The following is a 12,063-nucleotide window of genomic DNA, read 5'->3' on the forward strand; positions in this document are numbered from 1 at the left end:
AAAATGGTGCAAGTTGGACCAAAAATCCGAAAAAGTACCTAGGTAAATGCGATGGTTGTTCGTCGAATAGCTCCGGCCACAGACATGGTAGCGATTAGTGGTGCATGGAAGAAATCTAGCCACAAGTGCCATCTAGCCATGGCCAGAAGAAAGTGTGGCCATATCTTGGATACCGGCGGAGCTATGGGGCAAATATGGGCCAAAAATGGTGCAAGTTGGACCAAAAATCCGACCAAGTGCGCGAGGCGCTTTCGTGAATAGCTCCGGCCACAGACATGGTAGCGATTAGTGGTGCATGGAAGAAATCTAGCCACAAGTGCCATCTACCCATGGCCAGAAGAAAGTGTGGCCATATCTTGGATACCGGCGGAGCTATGGGGCAAATACGGGCCAACAATGGTGCCAGGTGGACCAAAAATCCGACCAAGTGCGCGAGGCGCTTTCGTGAATAGCTCCGGCCACAGACATGGTAGCGATTAGTGGTGCATGGAAGAAATCTAGCCACAAGTGCCATCTACCCATGGCCAGAAGAAAGTGTGGCCATATCTTGGATACCGGCGGAGCTATGGGGCAAATACGGGCCAAAAATGGTGCAAGTTGGACCAAAAATCCGAAAAAGTACCTAGGTAAATGCGATGGTTGTTCGTCGAATAGCTCCGGCCACAGACATGGTAGCGATTAGTGGTGCATGGAAGAAATCTAGCCACAAGTGCCATCTAGCCATGGCCAGAAGAAAGTGTGGCCATATCTTGGATACCGGCGGAGCTATGGGGCAAATATGGGCCAAAAATGGTGCAAGTTGGACCAAAAATCCGACCAAGTGCGCGAGGCGCTTTCGTGAATAGCTCCGGCCACAGACATGGTAGCGATTAGTGGTGCATGGAAGAAATCTAGCCACAAGTGCCATCTACCCATGGCCAGAAGAAAGTGTGGCCATATCTTGGATACCGGCGGAGCTATGGGGCAAATATGGGCCAAAAATGGTGCAAGTTGGACCAAAAATCCGACCAAGTGCGCGAGGCGCTTTCGTGAATAGCTCCGGCCAGAGACATGGTAGCGATTAGTAGTGCATGGAAGAAATCTAGCCACAAGTGCCATCTACCCATGGCCAGAAGAAAGTGTGGCCATATCTTGGATACCGGCGGAGCTATGGGGCAAATACGGGCCAACAATGGTGCCAGGTGGACCAAAAATCCGACCAAGTGCGCGAGGCGCTTTCGTGAATAGCTCCGGCCACAGACATGGTAGCGATTAGTGGTGCATGGAAGAAATCTAGCCACAAGTGCCATCTACCCATGGCCAGAAGAAAGTGTGGCCATATCTTGGATACCGGCGGAGCTATGGGGCAAATATGGGCCAAAAATGGTGCAAGTTGGACCAAAAATCCGAAAAAGTACCTAGGTAAATGCGATGGTTGTTCGTCGAATAGCTCCGGCCAGAGACATGGTAGCGATTAGTAGTGCATGGAAGAAATCTAGCCACAAGTGCCATCTACCCATGGCCAGAAGAAAGTGTGGCCATATCTTGGATACCGGCGGAGCTATGGGGCAAATACGGGCCAACAATGGTGCCAGTTGGACCAAAAATCCGACCAAGTGCGCGAGGCGCTTTCGTGAATAGCTCCGGCCACAGACATGGTAGCGATTAGTGGTGCATGGAAGAAATCTAGCCACAAGTGCCATCTACCCATGGCCAGAAGAAAGTGTGGCCATATCTTGGATACCGGCGGAGCTATGGGGCAAATACGGGCCAACAATGGTGCCAGGTGGACCAAAAATCCGACCAAGTGCGCGAGGCGCTTTCGTGAATAGCTCCGGCCACAGACATGGTAGCGATTAGTGGTGCATGGAAGAAATCTAGCCACAAGTGCCATCTACCCATGGCCAGAAGAAAGTGTGGCCATATCTTGGATACCGGCGGAGCTATGGGGCAAATATGGGCCAAAAATGGTGCAAGTTGGACCAAAAATCCGAAAAAGTACCTAGGTAAATGCGATGGTTGTTCGTCGAATAGCTCCGGCCACAGACATGGTAGCGATTAGTGGTGCATGGAAGAAATCTAGCCACAAGTGCCATCTACCCATGGCCAGAACAAAGTGTGGCCATATCTTGGATACCGGCGGAGCTATGGGGCAAATACGGGCCAACAATGGTGCCAGGTGGACCAAAAATCCGACCAAGTGCGCGAGGCGCTTTCGTGAATAGCTCCGGCCACAGACATGGTAGCGATTAGTGGTGCATGGAAGAAATCTAGCCACAAGTGCCATCTACCCATGGCCAGAAGAAAGTGTGGCCATATCTTGGATACCGGCGGAGCTATGGGGCAAATACGGGCCAACAATGGTGCCAGGTGGACCAAAAATCCGACCAAGTGCGCGAGGCGCTTTCGTGAATAGCTCCGGCCACAGACATGGTAGCGATTAGTGGTGCATGGAAGAAATCTAGCCACAAGTGCCATCTACCCATGGCCAGAAGAAAGTGTGGCCATATCTTGGATACCGGCGGAGCTATGGGGCAAATACGGGCCAACAATGGTGCCAGGTGGACCAAAAATCCGACCAAGTGCGCGAGGCGCTTTCGTGAATAGCTCCGGCCACAGACATGGTAGCGATTAGTGGTGCATGGAAGAAATCTAGCCACAAGTGCCATCTACCCATGGCCAGAAGAAAGTGTGGCCATATCTTGGATACCGGCGGAGCTATGGGGCAAATATGGGCCAAAAATGGTGCAAGTTGGACCAAAAATCCGAAAAAGTACCTAGGTAAATGCGATGGTTGTTCGTCGAATAGCTCCGGCCAGAGACATGGTAGCGATTAGTGGTGCATGAAAGAAATCTAGCCACAAGTGCCATCTACCCATGGCCAGAAGAAAGTGTGGCCATATCTTGGATACCGGCGGAGCTATGGGGCAAATACGGGCCAACAATGGTGCCAGGTGGACCAAAAATCCGACCAAGTGCGCGAGGCGCTTTCGTGAATAGCTCCGGCCACAGACATGGTAGCGATTAGTGGTGCATGGAAGAAATCTAGCCACAAGTGCCATCTACCCATGGCCAGAAGAAAGTGTGGCCATATCTTGGATACCGGCGGAGCTATGGGGCAAATACGGGCCAACAATGGTGCCAGGTGGACCAAAAATCCGACCAAGTGCGCGAGGCGCTTTCGTGAATAGCTCCGGCCACAGACATGGTAGCGATTAGTGGTGCATGGAAGAAATCTAGCCACAAGTGCCATCTACCCATGGCCAGAAGAAAGTGTGGCCATATCTTGGATACCGGCGGAGCTATGGGGCAAATACGGGCCAACAATGGTGCCAGGTGGACCAAAAATCCGACCAAGTGCGCGAGGCGCTTTCGTGAATAGCTCCGGCCACAGACATGGTAGCGATTAGTGGTGCATGGAAGAAATCTAGCCACAAGTGCCATCTACCCATGGCCAGAAGAAAGTGTGGCCATATCTTGGATACCGGCGGAGCTATGGGGCAAATATGGGCCAAAAATGGTGCAAGTTGGACCAAAAATCCGAAAAAGTACCTAGGTAAATGCGATGGTTGTTCGTCGAATAGCTCCGGCCAGAGACATGGTAGCGATTAGTAGTGCATGGAAGAAATCTAGCCACAAGTGCCATCTACCCATGGCCAGAAGAAAGTGTGGCCATATCTTGGATACCGGCGGAGCTATGGGGCAAATACGGGCCAACAATGGTGCCAGGTGGACCAAAAATCCGACCAAGTGCGCGAGGCGCTTTCGTGAATAGCTCCGGCCACAGACATGGTAGCGATTAGTGGTGCATGGAAGAAATCTAGCCACAAGTGCCATCTACCCATGGCCAGAAGAAAGTGTGGCCATATCTTGGATACCGGCGGAGCTATGGGGCAAATACGGGCCAACAATGGTGCCAGGTGGACCAAAAATCCGACCAAGTGCGCGAGGCGCTTTCGTGAATAGCTCCGGCCACAGACATGGTAGCGATTAGTGGTGCATGGAAGAAATCTAGCCACAAGTGCCATCTACCCATGGCCAGAAGAAAGTGTGGCCATATCTTGGATACCGGCGGAGCTATGGGGCAAATATGGGCCTAAAATGGTGCAAGTTGGACCAAAAATCCGAAAAAGTACCTAGGTAAATGCGATGGTTGTTCGTCGAATAGCTCCGGCCACAGACATGGTAGCGATTAGTGGTGCATGGAAGAAATCTAGCCACAAGTGCCATCTACCCATGGCCAGAACAAAGTGTGGCCATATCTTGGATACCGGCGGAGCTATGGGGCAAATACGGGCCAACAATGGTGCCAGGTGGACCAAAAATCCGACCAAGTGCGCGAGGCGCTTTCGTGAATAGCTCCGGCCACAGACATGGTAGCGATTAGTGGTGCATGGAAGAAATCTAGCCACAAGTGCCATCTACCCATGGCCAGAAGAAAGTGTGGCCATATCTTGGATACCGGCGGAGCTATGGGGCAAATACGGGCCAACAATGGTGCCAGGTGGACCAAAAATCCGACCAAGTGCGCGAGGCGCTTTCGTGAATAGCTCCGGCCACAGACATGGTAGCGATTAGTGGTGCATGGAAGAAATCTAGCCACAAGTGCCATCTACCCATGGCCAGAAGAAAGTGTGGCCATATCTTGGATACCGGCGGAGCTATGGGGCAAATACGGGCCAACAATGGTGCCAGGTGGACCAAAAATCCGACCAAGTGCGCGAGGCGCTTTCGTGAATAGCTCCGGCCACAGACATGGTAGCGATTAGTGGTGCATGGAAGAAATCTAGCCACAAGTGCCATCTACCCATGGCCAGAAGAAAGTGTGGCCATATCTTGGATACCGGCGGAGCTATGGGGCAAATACGGGCCAACAATGGTGCCAGGTGGACCAAAAATCCGACCAAGTGCGCGAGGCGCTTTCGTGAATAGCTCCGGCCACAGACATGGTAGCGATTAGTGGTGCATGGAAGAAATCTAGCCACAAGTGCCATCTACCCATGGCCAGAAGAAAGTGTGGCCATATCTTGGATACCGGCGGAGCTATGGGGCAAATATGGGCCAAAAATGGTGCAAGTTGGACCAAAAATCCGAAAAAGTACCTAGGTAAATGCGATGGTTGTTCGTCGAATAGCTCCGGCCAGAGACATGGCAGCGATTAGTGGTGCATGAAAGAAATCTAGCCACAAGTGCCATCTACCCATGGCCAGAAGAAAGTGTGGCCATATCTTGGATACCGGCGGAGCTATGGGGCAAATACGGGCCAACAATGGTGCCAGGTGGACCAAAAATCCGACCAAGTGCGCGAGGCGCTTTCGTGAATAGCTCCGGCCACAGACATGGTAGCGATTAGTGGTGCATGGAAGAAATCTAGCCACAAGTGCCATCTACCCATGGCCAGAAGAAAGTGTGGCCATATCTTGGATACCGGCGGAGCTATGGGGCAAATACGGGCCAACAATGGTGCCAGGTGGACCAAAAATCCGACCAAGTGCGCGAGGCGCTTTCGTGAATAGCTCCGGCCACAGACATGGTAGCGATTAGTGGTGCATGGAAGAAATCTAGCCACAAGTGCCATCTACCCATGGCCAGAAGAAAGTGTGGCCATATCTTGGATACCGGCGGAGCTATGGGGCAAATATGGGCCAAAAATGGTGCAAGTTGGACCAAAAATCCGAAAAAGTACCTAGGTAAATGCGATGGTTGTTCGTCGAATAGCTCCGGCCAGAGACATGGCAGCGATTAGTGGTGCATGAAAGAAATCTAGCCACAAGTGCCATCTACCCATGGCCAGAAGAAAGTGTGGCCATATCTTGGATACCGGCGGAGCTATGGGGCAAATATGGGCCAAAAATGGTGCAAGTTGGACCAAAAATCCGACCAAGTGCGCGAGGCGCTTTCGTGAATAGCTCCGGCCACAGACATGGTAGCGATTAGTGGTGCATGGAAGAAATCTAGCCACAAGTGCCATCTACCCATGGCCAGAAGAAAGTGTGGCCATATCTTGGATACCGGCGGAGCTATGGGGCAAATATGGGCCAAAAATGGGTAAAATTGTACGGTCCAAAGCCAAGGGTAAATTTTTTTATTCCTCTAATAACTTCTAGCACAGACATTGAATCGGTTGGTGATGTATGGATGAAATGTAGCAAACAGTTGGAACTACCCATAAAATCTTAAAGATTGACGATCCAATGTATAGAACCGGAGTAATGTGCGATACTTGGTGAAAAATCGAGTGAAAAATTAGCTATAAACTGTTTTTGGCCCATAACTCGAATACTAGACATCGGAAGGGGGGGTCGTAGAACGATTTTTTGTTGCCCTATCGATTCCCTATCGAACGAGCAAAAGTTGTTTTTTTGACCAAAAAGGACCCCTACTCTAGTAAAATTGGCCTGATTTTACTAGTCCCCGGTACCCGTACAGGCAAAATGAGCAAAATGCTCAAGTATGAATGGTTTTTGGCCCATAACTCGAATACTAGACGTCGCAGGGGGGTGTCATGGAACAATTTTTGGTAGCCCTTGAAATTATCTATCGAATGACATATACTTGATTTTTGGCCAAAAAGTTCCCTAGACTAGTAAAAATCGCATCATTTTACTAGAGTCGGGTACCCTGGACGAAAAACCGCTATAATTGCGGTTTTTGGCTAATAACTCTAATACTAGACGTCGGAGGGGGGTGTCGTGGAACAATTTTTGGTAGCCCTTGAAATTATCTATCGAATGACATATACTTGATTTTTGGCCAAAAAGTTCCCTAGACTAGTAAAAATCGCATCATTTTACTAGAGTCGGGTACCCTGGACGAAAAACCGCTTAAGTTGCGGTTTTTGGCTAATAACTCGAATACTAGACGTCGCAGGGGGGTGTCGTGGAACAATTTTTGGTAGCCCTTGAAATTATCTATCGAATGACATATACTTGATTTTTGGCCAAAAAGTTCCCTAGACTAGTAAAAATCGCATCATTTTACTAGAGTCGGGTACCCTGGACGAAAAACCGCTTAAGTTGCGGTTTTTGGCTAATAACTCGAATACTAGACGTCGCAGGGGGGTGTCGTGGAACAATTTTTGGTAGCCCTTGAAATTATCTATCGAATGACATATACTTGATTTTTTTACCAAAAAGTTCCTAGACTAGTAAAAATCGCATCATTTTACTAGAGTCGGGTACCCTGTACGAAAAACCGCTATAGTTGCGGTTTTTGGCCAATAACTCGAATACTAGACGTCGGAGGGGGGTGCCGTAGAACAATTTTTTGTAGCCCTTGAAATTACCTTTCGAATGATATATAGTGGTTTTTTGGTCAAACAGTGACCCCGAGACTAGTAACCCTCCATACACAAAACCGCCTAAAAAGTTTTGGTTTTGCAAAATTTTGAAAAGTGCGTCAAAAAAATTTTTTCAAAAAGTACCAAATCGTGATCAGAACTCACTATAGACCATAAAAAGTGAAATCCGATGGTCATTTGCAACACTTGGTCAATCGAGAAAAATTTCACTTTTTTACTAGAGTCGGGTACCCTGAACGAAAAATCGCTCAAGTGATGGTTTTTGGCCAATAACTCGAATACTAGACGTCGGAGGGGGGTGCCGTAGAACAATTTTTTGTAGCCCTTGAAATTACCTTTCGAATGATATATAGTGGTTTTTTGGTCAAACAGTGACCCCGAGACTAGTAACCCTCCATACACAAAACCGCCTACAAAAACTTTGTTTTGAAAAATTTTGAAAAGTTCAAAAAAATTTTTTTTTCAAAAACTACTAAAACGTGATAAGAACTTACTATAGACCATGAAAAGTGATATCCGATGATAATTTGCAAAAGTTGGTAACTAGTAAAAAATTTCACTTTTTTACTAGAGTCGGTGCAACGAGAAAAAAAAAGTCCGTGATGGAGAAAAATGGCACGTTTTCCACGCCTGTACGCTTTCGTTTTCTATATAGGGGGTAGGTGAGCCAGAAGCATGAATTTGACTGAGTACGTATCTTTATGAATTGGGCCCTTCTAAATCGATTGAGACTACCCCCAGGACGATCGGACGACTGCTTCTGGCTCAAAATGTGGTTTTTAGATTTTGATCGTCAATTATGAGAGAAAAAATCGATTAGAAGTAAAGATACGAAATGCTTGGTCTAAGTTGGGAAACGACTTCGGATATTTGTTGGACGTTGTCGTAGAAGGTCCGAGGACCAAGGAAAAGTGATTTCCAAGTGGATTTATGCACTATTAGTCGATGGTAAGATGTGAAATTAGTAGAACTTACCATACAGTTTGCGAAGTTGAAGCAATCGGTTGGTGAATATGGTACTGTCTGTCCAATTTGGTGGTTCGGAATGAGTGAAACGATGTTGATGATGGATAGACGTTCCGATTGCCCCCGATCGGGGAACATATAGTGGTCTTTAAGGTCCAAGTACCTATGTTTTGGTAAGCAGAACTGAGAGTTAAAGGATGAAAGTCGGCCATTCCTAATATCATCCTATCGGTGGTTCGCGAGTTGTTTGAGGACCGGAGCAGCTCGCGATGAAACGGTCCTAGGGTATTGGTTATCCATCCAAGGAAGAGTAAATGCGATCCTAGATGTGTGTCGTTGGCCGTTCTACCGGTATCGCCTATCGATGAGATATCGACGGGCATGCCTTACTCGAAAGTTGAATTCTAGGATCGATGGTCAAACAGACCTATGAGCGATAAACCAAACTGAACACGTATTGATGTCGGCTTTTCCTATCATTTGATGCCGCAGGTTGTTTAGGGACCGGAGCAACTTGCGGCCGAGACGGTCCCCGGGGGTTTCTTTCTCCAAGGAGTGGAAACTATTAAGCAAGAGTTGTAGCAAGATACGATCCTCTGATGTGTCGTTGGCCGTTCATGCGGTATCGCCTGTCGATGAGATATCGATGGGCATGCCTTACTCTACCGACCTTCTAATTGAGAGTATTAATCAGGGATCGATGGTCAAACAAGACCAATGAGCGATAAACCAAACTGAACACGTATTGATGTCGGCTTTTCCTATCATTTGATGCCGCAGGTTGTTTAGGGACCGGAGCAGCTTGCGGCCGAGACGGTCCCCGGGGGTTTCTTTCTCCAAGGAGAAGAAACGATTAAGCAAAAGTTGTAGCAAGATACGATCCTCTGATGTGTCGTTGGCCGTTCAAGCGGTATCGCCTGTCGATGAGATATCGATGGGCATGCCTTACTCTCCCGACTGGATTACTGAGAGTTTAATCAGGGATCGATGGTCAAACAGACCAATGAGCGATAAACCAAACTGAACACATATTGATGTCGGCATTTCCTATCATTTGTCGCAGGTTGTTTAGGGACCGGAGCAGCTTGCGACCGAGACGGTCCCCGGGGGTTTCTTTCTCTAAGGAGTGGAAACGATTAAGCAAAAGTCGTAGCAATAATCGATCACCTGATGTGTCGTTGGCCGTTCTTGCGGTATCGCCTGTCGATGAGATATCGATGGGCATGCCTTACTCTCCTGACTGTTTAATTGAGAGTTATAATCAGGGATCGATGGTCAAAAAGACCTATGAGCGATAAACCAAACTGAACACGTATTGATGTCGGCATTTCCTATCATTTGTCGCAGGTTGTTTGGGGACCGGAGCAGCTTGCGACCGAGACGGTCCCTTCCCGAAAGATGGTGAACCGAGTCGTCTGGCGTAAAAACCGGACGACTCGAAAGGGCTTGACCCTTTCAAGTGAGCGATAATCACATTCTACGCTCAGTTCGACAGCTACAAGGCAATCACTCGCTATGTTCAGAGCTAATACATGCAACATGCCGGCATTGTTTCCACCGACGCATGGATTCAAGACTGGTGCACTTATTAGTTAAACCGTTCGCCTCCGGGTGTTTCGAGTTCAAGTCTGGATGAGGATTGTTCTTGCTGGTAATAGCTTGAGCCCCTGAATAAGGGGTCGAAGCGTGCATCTTGAGACCATGTACAACATATTACCAAATCGGCACCATGGGTTCGGGTGCAAGTGATGTAACCGTGAAAGATGTTGAGCAGCCCAACATCGGTTTACACACGCATAATAGGAAGGCAGCGCTGTCGACTGGTCAGTCGTGTAAGAAGTGTGCATTATCGATCACAAATATATTGGTGATCTGTAGGTTGCGCATACACCATGCCCGGTGTAAAGTGCCGTGGTCCCCCCCGGGGGGCTGCATCAAACCGTTCGCCACGCGAACTACCCAATGGAACGAACTCGATGCATTTAATAAGAAGAAGAGATGATAATGAAACACGGTCGATTTAAGAGTTGAAAACGTTGAAATGCCTATAAGCAAGTCTTAAGTTGGTGGTGACCGTTACGCCCCAACAAATTGGTGCCTTACCCTACACCAAAGAGCCATGCAACATGGTTCAAGTGAGCGATAATCACGCTCTACGCTCAGTATGACAGCTGCAAGGCAATCACTCGCTAAGTTCAGAGCTAATACATGCAACACGCCGGCATTGTTTCCACCGACGCATGGATTCAAGACTGGTGCACTTATTAGTTAAACCGTTCGCCTCCGGGTGTTTCGAGTTCAAGTCTGGATGAGGATTGTTCTTGCTGGTAATAGCTTGAGCCCCTGAATAAGGGGCCGAAGCGTACATCTTGAGTAAATGTACAACATATTACCAAATCGGCACCGTGGGTTCTGGTGCAAGTGATGTAACCGTGAAAGATGTTGAGCAGCCCAACATCGGTTTACACACGCATAATAGGAAGGCAGCGCTGTCGACTGGTCAGTCGTGTAAGAAGTGTGCATTATCGATCTCCAATATATGAGCTCAGTATGACAGCCCAATTGGTAATCCTCGGGACCTCCAGAAAGGAAGCTGGATGAGGATTACCAAATCGAAAGTTGATAAGTGTAGTGGTACCACTTAGTCAACTTGTATCCCGAAAGATGGTGAACCGAGTCGTCTGGCGTAAAAACCGGACGACTCGAAAGGGCTTGACCCTTTCAAGTGAGCGATAATCACATTCTACGCTCAGTTCGACAGCTACAAGGCAATCACTCGCTAAGTTCAGAGCTAATACATGCAACACGCCGGCATTGTTTCCACCGACGCATGGATTCAAGACTGGTGCACTTATTAGTTAAACCGTTCGCCTCCGGGTGTTTCGAGTTCAAGTCTGGATGAGGATTGATCTTGCTGGTAATAGCTTGAGCCCCTGAATAAGGGGTCGAAGCGTACATCTTGAGACCATGTACAACATATTACCAAATCGGCACCATGGGTTCGGGTGCAAGTGATGTAACCGTGAAAGATGTTGAGCAGCCCAACATCGGTTTACACACGCATAATAGGAAGGCAGCGCTGTCGACTGGTCAGTCGTGTAAGAAGTGTGCATTATCGATCTCCAATATATGAGCTCAGTATGACAGCCCAATTGGTAATCCTCGGGACCTCCAGAAAGGAAGCTGGATGAGGATTACCAAATCGAAAGTTGATAAGTGTAGTGGTACCACTTAGTCAACTTGTATCCCGAAAGATGGTGAACCGAGTCGTCTGGCGTAAAAACCGGACGACTCGAAAGGGCTTGACCCTTTCAAGTGAGCGATAATCACATTCTACGCTCAGTTCGACAGCTGCAAGGCAATCACTCGCTAAGTTCAGAGCTAATACATGCAACATGCCGGCATTGTTTCCACCGACGCATGGATTCAAGACTGGTGCACTTATTAGTTAAACCGTTCGCCTCCGGGTGTTTCGAGTTCAAGTCTGGATGAGGATTGTTCTTGCTGGTAATAGCTTGAGCCCCTGAATAAGGGGCCGAAGCGTACATCTTGAGTAAATGTACAACATATTACCAAATCGGCACCGTGGGTTCTGGTGCAAGTGATGTAACCGTGAAAGATGTTGAGCAGCCCAACATCGGTTTACACACGCATAATAGGAAGGCAGCGCTGTCGACTGGTCAGTCGTGTAAGAAGTGTGCATTATCGATCTCCAATATATGAGCTCAGTATGACAGCCCAATTGGTAATCCTCGGGACCTCCAGAAAGGAAGCTGGATGAGGATTACCAAATCGAAAGTTGATTAGTGTAGTGGTAC

Source organism: Anopheles funestus, assembly GCF_943734845.2.
Source record: "Anopheles funestus chromosome X unlocalized genomic scaffold, idAnoFuneDA-416_04 X_unloc_22, whole genome shotgun sequence".
Lineage (NCBI taxonomy): Eukaryota > Metazoa > Arthropoda > Insecta > Diptera > Culicidae > Anopheles > Anopheles funestus.